General features: G+C 29.7%; 1 protein-coding gene across 1 annotated transcript in view; it reads right to left on the bottom strand.

The window, feature by feature from the left end:
• The window catches only part of LOC120351783, a 35,274-nt gene extending 14,836 nt beyond the window's left edge, over nucleotides 1-20,438 (bottom strand). The window contains exons 1-3 of the mRNA XM_039430065.1: nucleotides 20,300-20,438; nucleotides 18,458-18,560; nucleotides 3,629-3,713 (exon numbers count right to left, since the gene is read on the bottom strand). The gene's annotated coding sequence lies outside the window, so the exon portion shown is untranslated. The remainder of the gene's footprint in view (nucleotides 1-3,628; nucleotides 3,714-18,457; nucleotides 18,561-20,299) is intronic.
• Nucleotides 20,439-21,537: the final 1,099 nt, after the last annotated feature.

Genomic DNA, 21,537 nt, shown 5'->3' with positions numbered 1-21,537 from the left:
CACAGACAATTATTGATAATATCCTCACAAATATAGAAGGTTGTAATGTCAGGTTAGGTAGCTCAGATCTATCAGATCATAACTATCAAATTTTAGATGTTAAGTTGCAGGGCCAGAATCCAATCAGAAAAAAATCTTTTGTGAAAGAAATTCAGCAATATGAGCTAGGAAATATAAATTGTTTGAAGCAGGAACTGCTTCAAGAAAATTGGAGTAGTGTTTATAACAGTTGTAACCTAAATTACAAATATAAGCAATTCATTGATACTCTAAGATTTCACATTAGTGTATGCTGTCCGATAAAAAAAGTCAAAGTAAAAAGTAAATTAAACAAAGTAGATGAATGGATAACTGAAGATATTCTTACTCAAAGAAATATTGTTAGGGAAGCTTATGAGGAATTTAAATTAGTGAGGGATGTTCCGAGTGAAGTCAAATACAAATGTCTAAAGAAAAACTATGCAAAAGAAGTGAGGAAAGCTAAGTGTAAGAAAACAGCTGAAATATTAACAACTAGTACCAATTTTAACTCTGCTGTTTGGGAGGTGATTAATAGAAATAGGAGAGCAGCAAAAAGATACAGTTACTAATGTCCCTAGGATAATCGATGAACATGGAAATTATATGGATGATAGTATAGACATTTGTAACTTTTTCAATAAATATTATCAACAGGTTGCATATAATCTCCAAAAGTCACTGAACACTAATACTTATAATACAACTACATTAAATGCTGAGCCAATTGAAAAGGTATTTAAATTTCATCCATTATCAAGAGATGAGTTGTCAAGAATAATAAAAAATTTGAATAACAAAAAAACAGTAGGATTGGATGGGGTCTCAAGCAAAATTTTAAAAGAATGTGAAAATGAATTACTGGACCCTTTATTGCATCTCCTTAATACTTCACTAGAGCAGGGTATTTTCCCTGATGATCTGAAACAAGGAAAAATTTTGCCAATTTTCAAGAGCGGTGATTCTGAAAGAGTTGAAAATTATAGACCCATTAGTATTCTAAATGTAATAAGTAAAATTTTTGAAAGAGTAGTTTTAAATAGGTTATTGATGCACCTGGAAGAAATTAATTTCATATGTGATGAACAGCATGGGTTCCAGAAAGGGAAATCTACTAAGACTGCAATAGTATCCCTTGTTGAAAGACTAATAGAGATAATAGATTCAGGTGAGAAGGCAGCCGCAATATTTCTTGATTTATCCAAAGCTTTTGATTGTGTGAACCATAGAATATTATTGGAAATACTAAAAACTGTAGGTGTGAATGGTATAGAACTAAAATGGTTTGAATCATATCTCATAGGTAGAAACCAGTGTGTTGAGCTTACCAAGGTGGATGGGAATGAAATAGTAAAAATTAAATCTCAAAAACTGGAGGTCCAGGCTGGAGTACCTCAAGGCTCAATTCTGGGTCCCTTACTGTTTCTGTTGTATGTGAACCAATTACCAAAAGAGTTAAAAGATCACAGAGCTCTGTTGTTTGCTGATGACACATCGCTTATCTTTAACAATTATTTATTAGATAGTCTAGAAATAAATGCTTCTACTGGAGTACAGTCAATTGTCCAATTCTTGAAGCAAAGGCAATTAACAATAAATAGTAAGAAATGTCAATTCCTACAATTCAAAAGTAAATATAATTCAGTAGAGGATAGAGAAATAAATGTGTTTGTAGAGGAAAATGAATTAGACCAAGAAGAGAAAGTAGCATTCTTGGGAATTTTATTGGACAGGAAATTAACATGGCATCCTTACATTGAGAGGATATGTAATAAGATATCATCTGGGGTATTTGTCCTGCGGCAGCTTGCTAGGCTGAATGATAAAAAACTACTGTTAACTGCTTACCATGGACTTATACTATCTCATATTAGGTATGCTATTTTAGTATGGGGTAATTCATCTCAACAAAATATAGACAGAGTGTTTAAGATTCAAAAGAAGGCACTCAGATGTATAGAGAAAGTGAATAGGTTAGACTCTTGTAGGCCTTTATTTAAAAAGCTTGGTCTATTAACTGTGCCATCTTTGTATGTATATGAAGTTGTAATGCATGTGAAAACGAGTGGTGTGATTCAGAATTCAGATGTTCATGAGTATAATACGCGAAACAGAGCAGATTATCATATAATGGGTCACAATAGTAGGTTATTTGATCAAAAACCAGATTATATTGGTAGGAAATTTTATAACAAGCTACCTCATATCTTGAAAAGTAATGATGATTTGAAGATTTTCAAAAAACAAATGAAAAAATATTTAGTTGATAGAGCTTTTTATAGTGTACAAGAATTCCTTTCAAACCTAAACTAGGTTGAACTACTTAGTGTTAGAATTATTATGTAATAACATGACTTGTCTTATACTCCATGACTGGAGTCTTTAGGACGTATAATCTAAAAAAAAAAACTCCACAAATGTGGATTTTTATTTATAAATACCTGACTGCTATGTCGTAATTTAGTTGTTCAAAAGTGATTATTAACAATCAGTTCGTAATAGAAACAAACATTGATGAGAACTATTTTATCTCACTTTCCCATTTGTAGGTTGGATTGTTTCTTCAAGATTCAAGTTGAATTCAAAAGTCAAACATGTTCAACATCTACAAAACTTGAAGAAGGGTCTACATTGGTGTTGAGGATTCAACCTTCTGTCCTTCTTAACTTGACTTCAAGTTTCCAAAATACATTCATTTTATACAAAACTTCAATTCAAGTAAACTTGACTAATGTAAACGCACCTCTACAGCTACCTGAATGAAATAAAAAGCATCATCTATGAAAGGTTTGTTTTGGTCTATTACTGATTGCGGGCCGCAAATACGGACTCCTTTTGGAAAGGGATCATGGAGGAAAAAATTGTTTATTGCTCAACAACTCTAGGTAAATAAATTTTCATGTCTTTCAAACAAAATCTCTTTGAATTTGATCACTAGCAGGTAACCCGTGCTCTGCAAGGGTCTAATCGAAAACTTGACCTAATAAAATCTTAAAATAGGCCTATAATCATCCTCGGTAAATTAAAAATCAATATGCAAAAAAGTTAATCAGTTGAGAAGTTTAGACGTGATGATGCGTCATTAGTGAATCTACTATCCCGTACGTGTATAAGCCAATCATTTCCTTTATTATAGTAGACTATAGTGTAGTCTAAGTAGACTATAGTGTAGACTGTAGTGTAGTCTAATCTAGACTAATAGACTAGCCGTCAGGCTCGCTTCGCTCGCCATATCCGTCTAGTATTATATAATAGATTATGGATACAGATGGAAATTACTAAGATATTGCATTTATTCAAATGCTAATGAAATTATAATTATTATTAAACGAAAATCCAAATTGAATGCTGTAAATCACCCCAAAAACTTCTACTACTACAAATATTGACTACAGGGTAAACAGCTAGATGGAAATTCGATGAGCGCTACTATTCTATCTAGCTGTTTACCCTGTTGTCAATATTTGAGTAGCAGAAGTCTTCGGAATTTGGATTTTCGTTTGATAATAAAGATTATGGATATTTCATACAGTGTAAAGTATCTAACTGCAACTAAAACACAGGAAATATACTACCACTACACACTACACTTTCTAAGAATGTGTATTACCTTATTGGCAGGATTCAGAGAGGCCGCATCACTTGAACAATTCTGGTCTCAGCTATATCCGTATCATCAGTAGCAATTTCATATTCTGAAAACAAAAGATCTGGTTTATTTCCAATCCGTGTACTAATCAAAAGTACTATAATTCATATTGGTTCATGTTTGAATTGTTGGTTTCAACACAATCAATATTTGGTTTCCAAGGTTGAAGAGAAAGTTAAAGTGCCACATGAATTCTTACATGAAATTTTTAATTATTATTTTGTTTTCAATATAAGTTTACTGTCACAGCATATGCTGGAAGTTTTACAGTCTGCTGTTTCACATTAGAAATGTTTATTTGAAAATGTATACAGTCTGATTTCGATCAAAAATGAAAATGGTTTGAAGCAAACGAACATTTTCTTTGTTCCTGACTGTAAACATTACAGTGAAAAGGCAGGCTACATACCATTTTTTTAGATTTCCTGAAAATCCCAAGGTCTAGCTCGCCTCTATAAGTTCTGTACTACATTTTTAGGTTATGCTATTGTTAATAAAAATAATATTTATCAAATTTATCTAGAATAACTACATTAGTAAAATTATTAATACAATTATGTTTACAGTGAATGTAGCAAATAAAATACTTAATTATTTGCTTTACTCTACATGTTTACTTACCCCTTTTGAATTCTTGTAAACATCATCACCGTTTAGTTAGAATATAGGAACTTAGGAAGTATACAACATGATTAGTGGTCACTGCATCTACATCTTTTTTATTGTGTTGAGTTCATTCCAATATTTTACGATTTCACGTAGATTGAAAACAATTATATAGGTACTTCAGAAAACCTCACACCAAACTTATAAGTACCTAGGTTATTTTGCTAAACGAAAACACCTAACCTATAGTCTACTCTTACAGTTACACTAAACAATAGGAAAACAGAATATATTCATAGGAATTTTTAAATTACAACTTTATAGCAATCTAATGAAATTCTAGGTAATAATTCAAATTGCACTTCAACTTTCTCTACATGTAGGTTTTCCATAGCAGACTACAGACATGGTACTAAGCTCTACTTCGTGAGACTTTCTGCTTTGGCTGTCCCAAAAAAATTTATTTGATCTGAATAAATACTGAGAGTTGATGATTTGAGTGTGAAGAACATGAAAAAAATATTCTCAACTCTTAGAAATCAATTATTTCATTGATATACTTGTAAATGTAAGGTGATGTTTTAGTCCCATTTGAATAACATGCTCTCTCTCCATAGCAACGGTTTGTTTAGAAACCAAAATGGCGTCGTAGCAACGGCTTACGTCATCACTTACATCGCCTATAACCGTTAGCGGTTGAATTTTTCAACGTTTTAAATGCAACGTTGTTTTCAACGGTTGATCTATAGTTGAAAACACGTTGAAAACGAGCTTCCAATTCCACCACTCACAGCGCTACAGTAGTCCTTACACAAAAACGGATCTATCAACGTATCAACGACGATCGACTGATCAACGCCATTTCATGTTTGAATTCTCATCACGTTGATGAAAGCTGTGAACTCTTTTAGAAGAGTCTACCTATTCCACTTTGACTTGGTAAGTTTATTTAATTTATTATTCTTATTTAAAAGATGAGATTGTTTGGTGATTTATTGTATAAACTTCAAAACAAATATTGTGTGTTGAACATAATTATGTTTACATTTGAGGTTAGGGTTAGGTAAGTTATATTATGTTTTAAATTAGAGGGCTCTAATTTAATATAATTATTAAAAATTAATATAATACAATAAGCTTGGTTTTAAGTATTTTACATGTAGCCTACTACTTAACTTCCAAATAAATTACTATTACTTTGATTCCTGCACAAATATTTTCATTATGCTATCTATGTATTGTTTTTGTCACAGGACTGCTTGTGTTGAGAAATTCCATCGAACTTAATATAATAACATTGAACTTAATATAATATAAATCACTTAACATCAAAGTGATTGCTTTTAACAAGTTCAGTAATTAACTCGGTGATCCAAGAAATTGAAAACGGGTGTCTGGAGTTCAGCTCATAAATATTAACATTTTCCAAATATCGTCATTCCATGGTGACGAAATTTAGCTTAAACTTGTTCATTTTAAAATTAAATTTTTAATTAATTTATGCATGTTTACAACCCATATATGTCAAGGATATTTTTGATTAATTTCATTGTGATTTTAAACTTTTGGTCTAGGTTTACAAAATTTAGTAGGCCAATAAAAAATGGTTGAAATATCGGGATACAACTGTTTTTTTCATAAAACTAAGTATGTACCTACAGTAACTATTAAATTTTACTCATAAATTAAAAAATAAATTTTCTACCGTTTTTATATAGAGCCTTATTTGTTTACTTCTATAGGCCTAATGAAAGAGGAGTATTTCAAGTTAAAATTCGTCTATGCTACAAAATTTGGAAACCCAATATTCTTACTTTATTCTTAGTTCTTTTGAATGTTTGAACGAACAGCTTGTGTGACTTTCTCGTCTGACTATTGTATAGTAATGGACTATTTTTATCTAAAAAACAATCATCACCTCGCCTTGTGATTCAAAATATCAATGTGTGTAACAAAATATCAAATGTATAACATTATTAGATGTGCACTTGAGAAAAATTTCTGTACTTGTTGTTAAAAGCAATTCCCTTTTAACCATGCAACATCTGTATCAAATAATAACTCCTATGTAGTGGCAAAATTTCATCTGCCTTCATATTATAGAATTTCTTATTAAAATTTATATTACCTTATGTTTCAGATTCTATCAAAAAATCTTGTGGGTCGACTGTGGGCATTGAGACCCAAATTGAAGACGCTATTAAGGATTGGCTAAAATATGCGGCAGAGTATTTTCAGTGGAGAAAAAACAATCTAATTTCGTCGGTAATTAAAAAGTATTATGAAATGAAAGTGGAAAGTTATTTTGAAAGTCCCTTTCTATTGAAACACTGTAATAAAATATTTGTTTCTCTATTGCATAAATCACAAACTATCATCATACCTGAAAACTAAAATGTAGGCGGGTTTATACAATGCCAATTGACAAGACAATAATATTGTCTTCTGAAATTTATAGCTGGTGTAAAGTATCAATTGAATCTTTTAATTCTAGAACCATCATCTAGGCATAGCTAAATAAAAACTAATTGACAATTATTATTGTTTTGCCAATTGGCATAGTTTAAACCTGGCATAAATGTCAAGTAAAAATTTAGATATATATTATTTCCTAGAAAGAATTGAGCTATTTTTGCTCACCACAGATAAAATTATCATACTAAAAATTCAAGATTCTTAAACAACTGCTAATTCTTGAAATAATAGTTTTAATTTATGTTTCTTACAAACATAAAAGTTTTTGAGCTTGGCAGAGTATATTAAATTACCATGGTAATTTGGTTGTAACCATCTTAGTTCTTTAAACAACCTTTCATCATACTATTTTTGTGGATCAAAATTGAAGTAATATGGAAATAGAAAGAAAAATAAAAATCTCAGTATCCTTTTTGAATCATTTAAATAATGATTAATAATAGTGATTAAATAATTCAAAAAGGATACTGAGATTTTTATTTTCCTTTCTATTTCTATAAAAAGTAGCCCTATACAGAAAATAGATGAATATGGTTTTTATTGTGTGTTTTTAATGTCAACTTACCAATGTACCGCATTGCAGGGTAATATTTCTGTTACATGAAATCATATGTAAATAAATGGAAATATGATTTCGTATTTTCATCTCTTTTCAAATGATTTTAGAAATATTACCATGTAATTGATAAGGTACCGGTTCAAAAGTATGGCTAATTCAACGTCTATTTATAGTTGAAAATAATGGTTGTCACAACGTGCTTTCAACGTCTATTTATGGTTGAAAATAATGGTTGTCACGACGTGCTTTCAACGTCTATTTATAGTTGAAAATAATGGTTGTTACAATGTTTTTTCAACTATTATTCAACGTTGAAAATAACGTGGAAACGGCGGACATTTTCTCGTGTTTTCAACGTTGAATTTAAACGTCTTTTCAACGTTAAGGTATTACGTGTTTCTAACGTTATTTCAACGTTTCTGTGCTACCTGGGATCGCTTTCCAAAAAAAAGGTACCCTAATTTCAAGTTTTCTATACGTTTCAAGGTCCCCTGAGTCCAAAAACATGATTTTTTTAATATGTTAGGACGAAAAACGCATTTTGACCATTTTGTGACTTGTCTGCTTATGTCGTAGCACCCTAGATATATACTGGCTTACACACGTTGCTTTCAATTTTCTTTGTGTCAATTTACATTGAACGGCAATAGCGCTAATTATTAATACGTATAATGATACAGCCTGGATAAATTGGAGGAATACTTTGTGATAGAAGAATGAATGAAAAACTAAAGGTAAAAATCTATAAAACAGTCGTGCGGTCGGGTAGCCCTTGAACACAGACTGGAGCTCACTGAAATGAAGATACTGAGGGGGAGTTACGGCCTAACTAGAAGGGATAGAATCCGAAATAAAATGATAAGAAACTGAATGAAGGTTACAGAAATATTAAAGAAAATAGACTGCAGTGGTACGGACATGTGGGAGGACGATTATGTGGGGAAAAGATCGACCACTTAGATGTCGAAGAAGACACTAGGAAGAGGGGAAGATCTAGGAAGAAATGGGAAAATTTTATCGCCCAAGATCTTGTAGAGAAGGGAGTAACTCCAAACGAAGCCCATGACTGAGACTCCTGGAAGCAACTGACCCGAAACGCCGACCCCACCTCAGTGGGAAAAGGCTTAGAAGACAGTATTGCTAATAATTCAACGGATTTTACAAAGCATGAAAAATTAATTTTCCTACAGTTACCTTGAAAAGTGACGATTCCTGCACTGATTACAGAACGCAAAGATTCACTTTTCCGCTTTAGTGCGGGAAAAAAGTTTTCTGCGCTCCAGATTTGCATCATGGCAACACAAAATAGTTGGTGGGTTATATGGAGGATTAGTGCACGAAAACAAACATTAAGTGAGTAAAAATGACTGTGGTTAGATTTAGATAAGAATCATTTCAATGGCAAACCCTACATTTATGATAAAATCCCAATCTAGAAATCCAAAACAAGAATAATGTTCATCTAAATCATAATTAAATAATCATCATTTACGAATTCTCATCATTAAATAATAAATAATAGTTCTTTTCTATTGATAATTATTATTTCAACTCCAAGAAATGAGAAAAGTAGCAAATATACATTATAAAATTCGAATTTTGAGGTTAAATGATTACCATTCGATATTCATATAAATAAAAATAACACTACTACAATAAATATTCTCTGTTGTCTATGTTATTTTTATAAATATTTTTCAGTTTACTTTGAGCATTTTTCTCGTTAATTTGAGCAAAAGTCTAAATTTCTGAATCGTGTTTCAGTAATTTTTAGCTGGATGAAACAAACTTAGGTACGATTCTTCCCGCTAGGTCGCGCGCTTGTCGGTTCAGCCATCTTGCATCTCGGTTCAGCCAACAAGCTGTTGACGTGTATTTTGAATGTGAAGTTTTTGTTCGAACTGTATTTTTTCTGATTCTTGAATGAATAAAAATGAGAACTTTGGCTGAGAATTTTCAACTTCAATTGGATTATTAATTTTTAAATGAATTAAAGTTGCTATTAATAACAGACACACAACACACAAACATTTCATGGACTTCAGCCATCATTTTACCCATAATCATTCAATCAACCACTTCTCATATTCAATGGTAACTGTAGGAAAAATTAAATGTGAAATACGTGCGCAAAGTTCCTCTGCTGCACTCAAGAAGCCATTCCGCCCTCGCCTACGGCTCGGGCGTAAACGTTTCTTTCGGTGCAGCAAACTGTCACTTTGCGCACTAGTTGCACAAATAACTATAACGAGAATAGAGATTGAATGCAATTAGAGATAGAGATAGATATGAATGATTTTAAGTGACTTTTGTATGAACATTGTTTCTTGATGACTATGTCTATTGCACTATGTATTTATGACATAAGTATTTTTTTTCAAAAAATTTTTTATTTTGCTCTACATTCAAGCAGTATTTATCAAACTTGAAGGAAGAAACTTGGCTTCATGTATATTTACTTGGGTGTATAAATCCAAGTACAAGGTATTACTTAATCGTCTTGTAGTTTGTTTATACATAGGAGTAGATAGTATGATGAGAGAGCTAGAGCACTTTTGGAGTGGCTGATATGCTATTTTTCAAATCATTAAAATTAACTCATTTTTACTAATTTTCGATAAAATTCATTACATTCTAAGAGAAAATATCATTTTTTCAATGAATTATTCATAAATAACTCAAAATTTCATAATCAAAAATAAGTCAAAAAAATCACTGTTAAGTATCAGAAAAATTTTTTTGGAGTGACTTATTTTTCACTCTAATTCCATTCCACTCACTAGAGACACAGTTTCAAGCAGAGTAATTTAATTATCAAATTTCTAATTCAATAAAATGGAGACTTTTGGTCTCCAAGTAAAATTCAATTTTCTAAAATTCTAAATTAATTACGAATTTATTAAAATTACGAATATTTTGTTTTTTTTTAAAAAAACAAAATATGATCATATTTTCCTTTCATCTCCTATCCTTACTTCATGATCTGTACGCATGGCCTTTTACGCAATCACATATTAGCGTTTATAGCTATGGATCTTTAATTACAGGCATGATGAAATTTTTGCATACAGATCATGAAGTAAGGATATAGGAGATGAAGGAATTTTGGGGGTTATTTTTTTTTAACCCCCATGAGGAACGACTCCTAGGTAGTCTCATAGATTTTTAGTGAAAATACCTACTTAAGATATCCGTTGGGCCCATTGGATAACAGTTCAGTAATTTCACATTTACTATGTCCTCAATAATTAATGGGAGACATCTAGATTTGAACCAGAGTCTCCCATTTATTAGTCAAGCATTCTAACCACTAGACCACTTGATCATTTTATAAATTTGAATTTAATTCTTGATGTTAAGTTTCAAATAATTTTCATTGATCAAAAAAATTTGGTCCATTCCAGGATTTGAACCAGAGTCTCATGTGTGACAAGCAGACATGCTATCCACTACACCACAGAGACTCATAGTAACAATGCTATTTGATTCTTGATCTTAGCTTACTTTATTATGAATTAATTAAGATTTATGAATAAGGTTGATCTATTATTTTATAAATTAATAAATTAAATATTATATTGAATTATTAAAATATTTTAATAATATAATTCTTTCATTAATTAAGATTCATGAATAAATTATTATTATTAATTAATTGAGATTCATGAATAAGGTTGATCTTATTGAATCTAATTTAAATAAATCTAATTTATTTAACTTAAAAATAGGATCTAATTCATGAACTCAATTAATACAATAATATTCTTAAGATTTATCATTTTTAAAGAATATTTATCAAGAAATTATAACAGAATAATTTTTTCAAATACCTTAAATTTTTCTCCTATAAATAGTAACTGAAAATCATGAGTGATCAAAATAAAATCTATTGTAAAATTTGTGATGTTAATTTTACAATGAATTATAATTTTAATAGACATTTAAAATCTAAAAAGCATCAAGTTAATTCATCTATAAAATATAAAAAATTCTTAGAATTGAAGAAATGGGCTGAAATGAATCATATTCATGATTATGATAGATTAAATGAAAAAGCATTATTAAAAATTAAAGAGGATTTTAAAATCAATGAAGATAATTATCAAATATTAAATTTTGAAAAACTTAAAGATATTGGAAAGAAATATGATGTTAATAATTTAAATAATTTAAGTAGAGAACAACTAATTAATAGATTGGAAAAAATTAAAAAATATCCAAAAATTTTAAGGTTAAGAAATATAAATTATATTAAAAAATTAGCTGAAGAAAATAATATTAAAACAAACTAGCCGTCAGGCTCGCTTCGCTCGCCATATCTGTCTAGCCAGGGGGCTCCGCCCCCTGGACCCCCGTCTGGATCGTCCAAGAATGAGATCAGCAGGCTCGCTTCGCTCGCCTGCATTTTTTCATTTTTATCATATTATAATAGGACAATCCAGTCGGGGGTCCAGACTAAACGTCTGGCTAAACAGATATGGCGAGCGAAGCATGCCTGACGGCTAGTAATATAATATTCCCAGGATTGAAGTAGCAGTGCCCAATCAATTTTTCCGCAATAAATTCATTTAAATCTTCATTTGGTGCCAACCTAACAAAATCAACTCAACTTAATGCCAACCTGACAAAATTATTGATTTAGTTGCCAGTTAACAACTGTTTTGAAGAGGTACTCTATCTAGATTATAGTTCTATAGTAACATATGATATGGAAATTTCAATTCTAATTAAGAGATTGGGAGAAGAAGAATATACATGCTAAAAGACGAACTTTAAACCCTTAAAAACAACCCTTAGAGTTGAAATATTGCCAAAAGATTTCTTAGTGCGCCTCTAAAGGGCCAACTGAACATACCTACCAAATTTGAACATTTTTGGTCCGGTAGATTTTTAGTTATGTGAGTGAGTGAGTGAGTGAGTGAGTGAGTGCCATTTCGCTTTTATATAAATAGATAATAGATCAAAGAAATATTTAATAAAAGAATTAGCTAAAAATATAAATGAATCATCAAATAATTATATAGTGGATATTAAAAATATAAATTCTAAGAATGATTTATTCAATAAATATATACTTAAAGTTTCTCCTGAAAGTAATAATATTAAAAATTATTTAGAGATTTGTAGAAAAGATTTAACATCAATAATTGAAGAAAATTTTAAAATTCATAAAAGTATGAAAGGTCAATTGAATCTAGGTTGTACTTATGAGAGAAATTCTCCAACAGATACCGTAATACAATTCAAAAAACCATAAAATTTTTTCCAGTAATAACAGATCATATTTTAGATACAAATGAATTTATTGATAAACAATTTGAGAAAACTATTTTAAGAGAATCACAACATCAACCTAATGCAGGATCTGGATGGTCATTAGTTAGTTGTGATAAATTAATTTTAAAATCGAATAAAAACAATTCATTAAATGCAGGATCATATATTGATTTACCAGAAAAAATAAAAAATAAAAAAGCATGTATTAATTTTAAAAATAAAGATAATTATTGTTTTATTTATTCATATAGGTAAAATTGCTATCGCATTATGCTTTGAGCTACTTAGTTTCAGCTACTTTTTATTTTTATAAAATTCATATAATATTTACAAATTTTAATATTATTTTTTTTTATTTCTATTTGTTATCTTATTTTTTATTTTATTTTAAAATAATTTATATAAACTATATTTTTTTAATAAATTACATCGAAATTATTATTAATTTTTATAATATTTATACATTTTTTACTAAATATATTTTTAGCTACTTTTATAAAACCTATTAATTTTTTTATATAATAAATGGATGCTGAAAATAAAAATGATGCTACTTCTAAATATTCTATTACAGAATAACTTTGTAATAAAATTAAACCAACAAATGAAAGATTTGGATTATGGTTACTTACAGAAAATTTGAATAATAATAATTTAGTTACAAATATTGGAGATATTAATTATGTAGAAGAAGAACAAAAATTGGAAAAATTTATACCAATTACTAAACAATTTTGCGATAATATTAAGTTATGTTAGTAAAAATAATAGATTTTATAGATTGTACAGGAGATTTGAAAAATGGAAAATTTTTAGTAAAAAAAGAAGCTTGTGGATCTTTTAATAGTTTATTAAGATCTAGATTTTCTCATTTTAAACTATCTGCACATGGAGTTAAAGCTAAATTACCATATTTATTAAACACCAATTCTAAAAATAATTATATTATTAAAGGAGTTAAACAAATTATAAAACAAGATATAGAAATTATTAGGCTAATAAAAAATATAAAAATCCAGTAGTTATTCCTTATAAAATAGAATTAGCAGATGTAGAATTAGAAACATTATTAATTAATTTACCAAAAATGTTAGAAGAATTGAAAAAATAACATTATTATTTATTAGATTTTGATATAACACAAGATTTTGCAGGAATTTTTAATAAAGAAGAAATGATTAATTATTTAATAAATAATTTTAATTTTTGTATACAAGGTAAATTTAAAAAAGAGTGTAATAATATAATTGTAGATAATAATAAAACTGTTGGAAGAGATTGTTTAACTTGGATTAATAATAATTCTTGAGTTAAAATTTATAATAAATTTATATGCCAATTAACAAGTCCAGGAGTAAATAAACAACTTGGTAACCATATTATAGATTTTTTAAATTGTCCAGATAAAAGATTAAAAGAAACATTTACATCTAATTTAGCTAAAGAAAATGGAATAACAAGATTAGAAGCAACTATTTATAATTATTTTAATAAAGAATTCCAAGAAACTAAAGAATTTGATCCATTAAAAGATTGTATAGAATTATTAGATAATAATAGAAATTATTTTGAAAATGCACCATTTTATTGTGTTCCAATACATAGAATGTGGACAAAATTAACAAATAATCTATTAAATAGTTGTTGTATTGTTTCTAAAAACTTATTACAATATGCATATTGGGGAAATAAAAATACAAGAAAATTAACAGGAATACAAATAAAATTACCATTAATACAAGAAGAAAGAAATAAAATTATTAATTATGTATTATCTGCATTTAGTTTTAATCTATTACCAATCAACTATTTAGAATTTTAGAAGATTTAGAAAATCCAAATAATGTATCTGTAATACAAAAATGTTTTATTAAAAAAGGAGAAACATATTTTACTAAATCTAATACAATTTATTCTTGTTTAGATAAAAATATTTTTATAACATTTTTAGTTTTTACTAATCCTAATTCTTCTATATTTTTATCTAAACAAGAATAAATTGTATTAGATTTAGTAAAATATGTTTCTCCTTTTTTAATAAAACATTTTTGTATTACAGATACATTATTTGGATTTTCTAAATCTTCTATAAATTCTAAATAGTTAATTGGTAATAGATTAAAACTAAATGCAGATAATACATAATTAATAATTTTATTTATTTCTTCTTGTATTAATGGTAATTTTATTTGTATTCCTGTTAATTTTCTTGTATTTTTATTTCCCCAATATGCATATTGTAATAAGTTTTTAGAAACAATACAACAACTATTTAATAGATTATTTGTTAATTTTGTCCACATTCTATGTATTGGAACACAATAAAATGGTGCATTTTCAAAATAATTTCTATTATTATCTAATAATTCTATACAATCTTTTAATGGATCAAATTCTTTAGTTTCTTGGAATTCTTTATTAAAATAATTATAAATAGTTGCTTCTAATCTTGTTATTCCATTTTCTTTAGCTAAATTAGATGTAAATGTTTCTTTTAATCTTTTATCTGGACAATTTAAAAAATCTATAATATGGTTACCAAGTTGTTTATTTACTCCTGGACTTGTTAATTGGCATATAAATTTATTATAAATTTTAACTCTAGAATTATTATTAATCCAAGTTAAACAATCTCTTCCAACAGTTTTATTATTATCTACAATTATATTATTACACTCTTTTTAAATTTACCTTGTATACAAAAATTAAAATTATTTATTAAATAATTAATCATTTCTTCTTTATTAAAAATTCCTGCAAAATCTTGTGTTATATCAAAATCTAATAAATAATAATGTTATTTTTTCAATTCTTCTAACATTTTTGGTAAATTAATTAATAATGTTTCTAATTCTACATCTGCTAATTCTATTTTATAAGGAATAACTACTGGATTTTTATATTTTTTATTAATAATTTCTATATCTTGTTTTATAATTTGTTTAACTCCTTTAATAATATAATTATTTTTAGAATTGGTGTTTAATAAATATGGTAATTTAGCTTTAACTCCATGTGCAGATAGTTTAAAATGAGAAAATCTAGATCTTAATAAACTATTAAAAGATCCACAAGCTTCTTTTTTTACTAAAAATTTTCCATTTTTCAAATCTCCTGTACAATCTATAAAATCTATTATTTTTACTAACATAATATTATCGCAAAATTGTTTAGTAATTGGTATAAATTTTTCTAATTTTTGTTCTTCTTCTACATAATTAATATCTCCAATATTTGTAACTAAATTATTATTATTCAAATTTTCTGTAAGTAACCATAATCCAAATCTTTCATTTGTTGGTTTAATTTTATTACCAAGTTATTCTGTAATAGAATATTTAGAAGTAGCATCATTTTTATTTTCAGCATCCATTTATTATATAAAAAAATTAATAGGTTTTATAAAAGTAGCTAAAAATATATTTAGTAAAAAATGTATAAATATTATAAAAATTAATAATAATTTCGATGTAATTTATTAAAAAAATATAGTTTATATAAATTATTTTAAAATTAAATAAAAAATAAGATAACAAATAGAAATAAAAAAAATAATATTAAAATTTGTAAATATTATATGAATTTTATAAAAATAAAAAGTAGCTGAAACTAAGTAGCTCAAAGCATAATGGGATAGCAATTTTACCTATATGACTAATAAATGGGAGACTCTGGTTCAAATCCAGATGTCTCACATTAATTATTGAGGACATAGTAAATCTCATGAAATTACTGAACTGTTATCCAATGGGCCCAAAGGATATCTTAAGTAGGTATTTTCACTAAAAATCTATGAGACTACCTAGGAGTCATTCCTCATGGGGGTTGAAAAAAAAATAACCCCCAAAATTCCTTTCATCTCCTATATCCTTACTTCATGATCTGTATGCAAAAATTTCATCATGCCTGTAATTAAAGATCCATAGCTATAAACGCTAATATGTGATCGCGTAAAAGGCCATGTGTACAGATCATGAAGTAAGGATAGGAGATGAAAGGAAAATATGATCATATTTTGTTTTTTAAAAAAAAAAAAAAATATTCGTAATTTTAATAAATTCGTAATTAATTTAGAATTTTAGAAAATTGAATTTTACTTGGAGACCAAAAGTCTCCATTTTATTGAATTAGAAATTTGATAATTAAATTACTCTGCTTGAAACTGTGTCTCTAGTGAGTGGAATAGAATTAGAGTGAAAAATAAGTCACTCCAAAAAATTTTTCTGATACTTAACAGTGATTTTTTTGACTTATTTTTGATTATGAAATTTTGAGTTATTTATGAATAATTCATTGAAAAAATGATATTTTCTCTTAGAATGTAATGAATTTTATCGAAAATTAGTAAAAATGAGTTAATTTTAATGATTTGAAAAATAGCATATCAGCCACTCCAAAAGTGCTCTAGCTCTCTCATCATACTATCTACTCATAGGCTTACTTTATTGTGCCTTGAGTGTAAAAGGAAAAGGTAAAGATATTTTGCTTGTTGCAATAGCTTTGATTTGAAATAGTAGTTCAAAACAGAAATACTTTAAAATAGTATACGTACAACTTCTCACATTCACAGGAAGCACAGAAATAGAGAAACAATAGCATAATTAGATATCCCATGGCATAGGGCGTTTATGTCGCAACTTTTAATTTTATCTCAAGCCGATAGTCCACGTAGTTCTTTCCCGTGAAGCTGTGTGACGCTCGTAGTCTCTCATATTGTGCCGTTCATACACTCTTACCCGGTGAAAACAGTAAAAATCAACAATAGTCGACAGTAATCGGCTTGAGATAACAGTAAAAGTTGCGACATAAACGCCCTATGTCATGGGATATCTACTTACGCTATTGTTCCTCTATGGCACAGATGAAATGACCACCATTCATAGATACTATTTTTTGTTCAAAGTTAAACTATTTCGGTTTTATTGCAACTTAGTGGAGGCTGCATCAAAGTTACATATTAATGATAATATAAAAGCAGTAGCAGTGCTAAAATCTATCAAATTTTATGACCCTATAAAATGAAATAATGCAGTGCTTGTATGAATTTGAATCACAAATTATTAGTTTAATTTTAAATTTGATATTATATTCTCAAGCTCATGCCGGCGCTTCACTCTCGCCGAGTGTCTACTTCCAAGCTAATGCCGGCGCTTCACTCTCGCCGAGTGTGTCTACAAATGACGACGAGCGTGTGGATGCCTACTATGCCATCGCTCACCTTCACTCACTACCTCCGTAAACAAAGCCATAGTGCATTTGTGTGACGTCAGCATAGGTAGGGTTCCTACACCAATAAAAATTTGTTGATTTCAGCTGATCTATATCAGCTAGTGTTTTTATTGGTGTAAGAGCCCTACCTGTGCTGACGTCACACGAATACACTATGACTTTGTTTACGGAGGTAGTGCTTCACTCCACTCGGCTCGACATCGCTCACATTTTTGGCGAGGGGTGACGAGGGGAGGCAAGTAGCTCTTTATCACTGACGTCTTCTGGTCAAATTGAGGTGCGTACAGACTTATGCGCCACTAACACGCAAATTTCACATCTTATCAGCTGATGCTATCTATGCTCATTGTATCTGCATGCTACTGTCTCTGTACAAATACAGAAATAGTAAGAAAACATCAGCTGATGAAAGTAAAGTAAAAAAAGCACATTAAGTTCGTGGCGCATAAGTCTACACGCATCTTTGCAGTGTGGATCACGATCTGCTGATGTTGGCCATTCGGCGAGCGACTCGGCATAACATAATTTTCAAGTATAAATTTAAAACCAGAAAACACTTGATATTTTAACAGATATCATCAAACAACATCCAAAATTTTCACCACTAGGAATTCTAGTTTTTACGACTCAAGTCCAAAACTCACCTTATTGAAATTAAGAATTGAGAAATTTCCACAGTTATAAGTTTCGTTCCAACTCTCAAAACACGTCTGATTACTTCCAACAAGAGGTTCACTGTCGTATTGCCTATAAAACGATAATAGAAACACACATAATCAACTATTAAAAATACTGAATAAGGTATTACATTGAACACAAACTAACATCCAAAAAGTTTATATAAGAAAAAGATAGTTAAAAACATATAAGAATACTAAATAAAGTTGTTCAATGTTGTTTTCCATCACAAACTGCTTACTATAAGATCACTTTTTTGTTATTAAATTAAATACTAGAAGTCAAATTTCTTAAAAAAGATTATATTCACTTTTTACTGTGATCTGTGACGAGATCTTTCGGCAGGTCCATGGAGGTTGCGGACCTGCCGAAAGATCTCGTCACAGTAAGTGAATATATAAATTTTTTCAAGAATTTTGACTGTAACGAGATTTATTGGCAGGTCAGCAACCTCCATGGACCTGCGAAAGATCTCGTTGTCACAGATCATAGTAAGTGAAAATATTAATTTTTTGAAGAAAATTGACTGAAGCTAACCGTTCTATGTAATAACAAAAAGTGACTAAATGAAGTATTAAACTACATTTATCAAGAATCAAAAGCCAAAAAATTTAGATAGATAAGATAGTTACATATTATTGAGAATATAAAAGCAATGCAAGTGCTAAAAAACATCAACGTTTATGACCCTATAAAATGGAATATAATGCAAGTGCTTGTATGAATTTGAACGAGAAATTATAAGTTTCATTTCAAAGCTGATATATTTCCAAGCTAATGCCGGCGCTTCACTCTCGCCGAGTGTCTACAAATGACGACGAGCGTGTGGATGCCTACTATGCCATCGCTCACCTTCACTCAGTACCTCCGTCACAGAATATACAGAATGGAAACTTGTAATCAATCGCCTATCTTACCAATGCTTTTTACATGACCCCAATACTAAACACGTCACGTGACCTTGGGAAGTTCCAATCCTGGTCTTCTGATTGGCTCGTGGCAGTGAATGAGATCAATTGATCCGGATCATTAAAGTGATCCGAACCTACCATCAATACTATTACAATGCGGCGCTTCCTAACAAGATGGCGGATTTTGGCGTCAGGGTATAGCCAAGTTTCCGTGCTGTATGTATACTGTGCCTCCGTAAACAAAGCCATGGTGCATTCGTGTGACGTCAGCACAGGTAGGGTTCCTACACCAATAAAAATTTGTTGATTTCAGCTGATCTATATCAGCTAGTGTTTTTATTGGTGTAGGAGCCCTACCTGTGCTGACGTCACACGAATTCACTACGACTTTGTTTACGGAGGTAGTGCTTCACTCCGCTCGGCTCGACTTTGCTCAGATTTTTGGCGAGGGAAGACAAGTATCTCTTTACCACTGACATCTTCTGGTGAAATTGAGGTGCGTACAGACTTATGCGCCACGAACATGCGCATTTCACTTTTTATCAGCTGATGCTATCTATGCTCATTGTATCTGTATCTTATTGTTGCTTTCAAACACATATATAAAAGTAAGAAAAGCATCAGCTGATAGATAGTAAAAAGGCACTTGTTCGTGGCGCATGAGTCTTTACGAATCTATGAAGTGTGGATCGCGATCTGCTCATAATGGCCATTCGGCGAGACATTTGGCGAGCAACTCGGCGAGAGAGTGCGAGTGAGAGCGACTCGGCATAACATAATTTTCAAGAATAAATATTTAAAACCAGAAAACACATGATATTTTAATAGATTTCAAACAACACCTAAAATTTTCACCACTAGGGTTTCTAGTTTTTACGACTCATGTCCAAAACTCACCTTATTGAAATTGAAGAATTTAGAAATTTAAATTGAAGAATTCTTTGAAAAATTCAAGAAATTTCCACAGTAATAAGCTTTGTTTTAACTCTCAAAACACATCTGATTACTTCCAACAAGAGCTTCACTGCCGTATTGCCTATAAAACGATTATAAAAACACACATAATCAACTATTAAAAATACTGAATAAGGTATTACATTGAACACAAACTAACATCCAAAAAGTTTTGGATAAGAAAAATCATTCGACACTAATATGCCTATCAGTCAGTGTTGAGCTAGCTCTCGATCTGAACGGATGACTATCTTATCGCTCTAGCTTTTGCTTCAACTCCGGTTTTCAAGTCGTAAAATCTTGTCTATTTCTAACCTAAAAGTACCGGTTCTTTTCGCTTTTTCATCATGTCTGATGAGTGTTTTGAGTGTAAAAATAAATTCGTTAACATAAAAGAAATTATCGAGTGCTCAGAGTGTAATAATGTTTACCACCCCACCTGCACTAGGCTTTGCACTATGGATAAATTCGCGAAACTTTGTGCGTAAGGCTAACTGGAAGTGTGAGAATTGTAAAGGTGAGACTTCTAGTGATAAAAATTCCGAGACTGAACACTCCTTAGACTCATTGAAAGACTTCTTCATCGAGTTTATAAATTCAAAGTTTAATGAACTGAACTCTAGTATTGCTGCTCTGAATATAACAGTATCAGACTTGAATGCAACATTGCAGACTGTTTGTACGGAAAATGAAAAGCTGAAGGGGGATTGTGAAAGGCTCACAGCTGAAAATTCTAGATTACAAAAAACAATAAATGAAATTAAACAAAATTCCTACTCTGATAACCTTGAGATTGTGGGTATTCCCACAAAGGTAAAAAGGGTAAGTTAGGGTGGTTTTACAGTTTGATTTCTACAGCTATGAAAGTTTGAATTTTGAGGTTAGGTTTTTGGTTTAAAATTGCAATATTTTGGCAGGCTATTTTCAAAAAAACCGTATAATTAGTCACTGTTGACTACTATGTCATCAAAGAATTCAAACAAAAGATATCCTAGGCCTAAGAAAACTATATTGTTTAGACAATGACTTAGTATAGGCCTACGGGATGTGAAATGATATGAATCTATGGATATAGTTATACTTGTCCTCTGAATTATAATTTCTCTGAACGTTGGACAACACATCCATAGGAGTTTATTCGTGACATAAATTTCCACACTTCTATAGAAAATCAAGTGACA

The sequence above is a fragment of the Nilaparvata lugens genome, chromosome 6 (genome assembly GCF_014356525.2).
Source record: "Nilaparvata lugens isolate BPH chromosome 6, ASM1435652v1, whole genome shotgun sequence".
Taxonomy (NCBI): domain Eukaryota; kingdom Metazoa; phylum Arthropoda; class Insecta; order Hemiptera; family Delphacidae; genus Nilaparvata; species Nilaparvata lugens.
The sequence above is the reverse complement of the archived record's forward strand: the minus strand, read 5'-3'. Positions and strand labels throughout refer to the sequence as shown.